This window comes from Microtus ochrogaster, unplaced genomic scaffold (assembly GCF_000317375.1).
Source record: "Microtus ochrogaster isolate Prairie Vole_2 unplaced genomic scaffold, MicOch1.0 UNK95, whole genome shotgun sequence".
Lineage (NCBI taxonomy): Eukaryota > Metazoa > Chordata > Mammalia > Rodentia > Cricetidae > Microtus > Microtus ochrogaster.
Window position 1 is genome coordinate 637038 of NW_004949193.1, and position 4533 is coordinate 641570.

A 4533-nucleotide genomic window follows, 5' to 3' on the forward strand; every position below is an offset into this window, starting at 1 on the left:
AATCTTTTAAGTTTTAGATTTTCAAAATATATGTCATTTGTTTACGTGCTAAGTCTTCCCTCTCTCCTCAGAAAGAACTGTTCAATTTAGAGAAAAATTCTGCATAGAAAGTGGTATGATTTTATGATTTTACAGAGTGGATTTTACAGATTCTGCACAACCCCACATCCCAAACACACACACAAACACACAAACGCACAGAGAGAGACAGAGAAGACAGAAAGACAGCAAAAAAGAGAGAGAAATAAAACATGAATTCAGTAAGATGTAGAAATAACATACAACAATTCACTGCATATATGTATGCTATGAACCAACATCATGGTTAGAAAATTAAGAGAGTTCTTTCAAATTAGAAGCAAAACTTAAATTTCTTTGTCATTAACACAAACAAGGGGGTGAAAACTTTTTATAAACATATGTAATTTGACCAAAAGGAATGAAAACAGGAAATGTAGAGATATTGATTGATTATAAATTATGTGACAGCAAGTTTTAGTCGTCTACTTGACTACAACTGAAATTAAGTAAAATTCAAAGAAGAGTTTCACCTGTTTCTTTTCTTAATTAAATCTTTTGAGGTGGGGAAATACAATTTATTCCAGATATTTTAGGAGAGAAGATCCACCTTAAATCTGGGCCAGACCTTGTTCTGACAGCCTATATAAGGTACATAGTGCAATTTATGCATCTCTTTTTTATTATTAATTTTTTTTATTAAAAATTTCTGCCTCCTCCCCGCCTCCCTTTTCCCTCCCCCTCCCCCCACTCCCCTCCTCCTCCCTCTCCAGTCCAAAGAGCAGTCAGGGTTCCCTGCCCTGTGGGAAGTCCAAGGTCCTCCCCTCTCCATCCAGGTCTAGGAAGGTGAGCATCCAAACAGGCTAGGCTCCCACAAAGCCAGTACATGCAGTAGGATCAAAACTCAGTGCCATTGTCCTTGGCTTTTCAGCAGCCCTCATTGTCCACCACATTCAGAGAGTCCGGTTTTATTCCATGCATTTTCAGTCATAGTCCAGCTGGCCTTGGTGAGCTCCCAATAGATCAGCCCCACCGTCTCAGTGGGTGGGTGCCCCCCTTGCAGTCTTGACTTCCTTGCTCGTGTTCTCCCTCTTTCTGGGAACTGGGGGGGGGTGAGATGGGGGAAAGGGGAGATGGGGAGAGACAAGTAAGAAGGGGAGGATAGGAAGAGCTTGGAGGAATGGGATGGTTGGGATAATGGAAGAATGGGAGCAGGGAAGTATATATCTTAATTAAGGGAGCCATTTTAGGGTTGGCAAGATCCTTGACTCTAGAGAGGTTCCCAGGGGTCCAGGGAGATGTCCCCAACTAGATCCTTGGGCAGCTGAGGAGAGAGAGCCTGAAATGGCCCGATCCTATAGCCATACTGATGAATATTTTGCATATCACCATAGAATCTTTACCTGGAGATGGATGGAGATAGAGACAGAGACCCACATTGGAGCAATGGACTGAGCTCCCAATTTATGCATCTCTTAAGAGAAGGATTTCTCCAATGGAAGTGTTGTACCCATGAGTGGAAAGGTTTTCCCACTGCAAGTGTTGTGGTGAAGATACCCTGGCAGTAGGGAACCAAAGTATATCACAAAAATATTACCTAGTGTCTGAGAACCCTTCTTGTTGCCTTCTGGTAGAGGTGTAGCCAGCTCCATGTCTTTCTGTGCATCGCCATGCCCTCCACCAGTCTGAACTGAACCTCTGAACAGTATGCTGCTACTTCAATAAAATGTTTTGGAAGACTTACCCTGCTCATGGCATCTTTTCAGAGTAACAAAAACCCTAAATAAGGCACATATAAAACTGAGAATTTCCATGTTAAAAATCTGTAAATAATTTTGTAGAAATATTTATGGGAATTTCAATTTTGGTAGGACAACTCGTTGTAGTATGTGTAACCAACTGATCCATGACTATTTTAGATCTTTACATCTTAAATTACTTTCTTCAAATACTTGAAGTTTTTAAAACATAAATCTTTTATTGATTTCTTTAGAACACCCCAGGTTATTTTATGTTATCTGAGGCTACAGTGAAAGATTTTCTCTGATTCCTGATTATTTTCTAAGTCCAGTTGTCATTTGTACAGAAGAGGACTATTGATTTTTGAGTAATCTAGTATCTGGTCACTATGCTGAAAGTGTATATCAAGTATATAGGTTGCCTGTTAGAGTTTTTAAGGCTATTTATTATACTATCATTTATATGCAAATAGTAATATTTTTACTACTTTTCCACTTTGCATTCCCTTGATCTCCATCTTATGACTCTGGTTGAAACTTCAAGTACTATAGCAAATAGATTTGGAAATAGTGGATAGTCTTGTCTTGTTTGATGTGGGAGTCCCTTCTGTGTGCTATGGTTACCATTAATGAATAAAAAAACTGTTTTGAATCTCTTGCAAGGCAGAACTTAGGTTGGCAGGGAAAGCTAGTCTAAACAATGAGAGGAAGAAGACAGAGTCAGAGAGAGAGACATCATGGAGACTATGCTGGAGATAAATGTGCTGAAACTTTGCTGGTATGCCAATCTGTATATCTGATGGTGATATACAGATTAATACACAAGGGTTAAATTAATATGTAAGAGATTAGCCAGTAAGAAGGTAGAGCTAATGGCCCAAGCAGTGATTTAATTAATAAATACACTTTCTGTGTGATTATTTCAGGTCTCAGCTAACTGGGCAGCTGGAAACCAACAAGCAGCCCTTCCTGCAACACTTGTTCCTGAATTTAGTGGATTACATTGATAGATTTTTGTTTCTTGTGCCATACCTGCATCTCCGGGATGAACCTGACTTCCTCCTGGTGGATGATTTTTTTTAATATGTGTTCTTGAATTTGGTTTCTCGGTATTTTATTGAGTATTTTTGCATCTATATTCATGAATGAGATAGGTCTGTAATTTTCTTTCGAGGTTCTTTGTGTGGTTTTTGTTATCAGGGTAACTGTTGCCTCATAAAAAGGGTTTGGCAATGTTGCTTCTGTTTCTTTTAGGTGGAACACTTTGAGGATTATAGGAATTAACTCTTTTTTTAAATTCTGGTAGAATTCTTCACTGAGATCATCCAGCTTGGTTTTTTTGTTTGTTTGTTTTGTTTGTTTGTTTTATTTTTATTTGTTTGTTTGCAAGTCTTTTGATGACAGCTTGTATTTCCTGGAAGGTCTATTTAAATTGTTCACCAGGTCTTAGTTTAATTTTGGTATGTGTTACTTACTTATCTAGAATGTTTTTTTTTTTAAATTGTTTTCCAATTTTGTGGCATACCAGGTTTTGTAGTATGACCTAATCATTCTCTGGACTTTCTCAGTGTCTGTTTTATGTAAAGCATTTCATTTCTGATTGTGTTCATTTGTGTGTTCTCACTCTGCCTTTAGATTAGTTTGGATAAGGGTTTGTCAATTTTGTTGATTTTCTCAAAGAACCATCTCTTTGCTTCATTGACTCTTTGTATTTTTTGTTGTTGTTGTTGTTGTTGTTGTTGCTGCTGCTGTTGTTTCTATTCTATTGATTTCAGCCCTCAATTTTATTATTTCCTGTCTTCTATTTCTCATGGATAAGTCTGGTTCTTTTTGTTCTAGAGCTTTAAGGTGTGTTGTTAAGTCACTAGTGTAAGATTTTCCACTATCTTTATGTAGGAACTTAGTGTTACAAATGTTCTCTTAGCACTTCTTTCATAGTGTCCCATAGGTTTGGGTACATTGTGCCTTCATTTTGTTGAATTCTAAGAAGTCTTTAATTTCTTTCTTTATTTTTTCCTTGACCCAGAGGTGGTCAGTAGTTCACTGTCTAATTTTCATGAGTTTGTAGGCTTTCTGAGAGTAGTGTTGTTGTTAAATTCTAACATTAAACCATGGTTAATCTAGTAAGATACAGGGGGTTACTCCATTTTTTTTTATCTGTTGAGGTTTACTTTGTTGCCAAGTATGTTGTCAGTTTTAGAGAAGATATCATATGGTGTTGAAAAGAAGGTATATTCTTTTGTGCTTGGGTGGAATTTTCTGTAGATGTCTGTTAATTCCATTTGAGTCATGATATCTTTTAGTTCTTTTATTTCCCTTTTAGGTTTATGTCTGGTTGACCTGTTCACTGAGAAGAGTGGGGAGTTGCTTTCTTGAAAAGAGTGTCTTGGGGATGATTTAATATTTTCATGCACTTTATAGACTCTAAGACAAAAAGGGGAAGAAGATAAAGTCTACTTTAACATGATAAAAAGGACAACTACAACAGTTACTTGCTTCAGTACTTTGAAACACCAAGCCATCGCTTCTTGAGAAAAGCATTCTATTGTTTAGGCAGTGATTCCCACCATAGTACAAGTATACTAAAGCCTCCACTCCCTAGATCAAACCTATTAATTCAAAAGATGGAGCAGAAAGTATGCGTAAATTTTCTGATCTTTGGTCAGGATGGATGAGATCAACCTGAATGAGTCATCTTCATGTCCAAAACACCAACTAACAGCACTCTAGGTCAGGATGCGTAGCCACACTTGTTAATAACTTTGAGCAAGCTGAA

At 37.5% G+C, this 4533-nt stretch overlaps 1 pseudogene; it reads left to right on the forward strand.

The window, feature by feature from the left end:
* LOC101983511 overlaps positions 1-4158 on the forward strand; it is a 9522-nt pseudogene extending 5364 nt beyond the window's left edge.
* Positions 4159-4533: the final 375 nt, after the last annotated feature.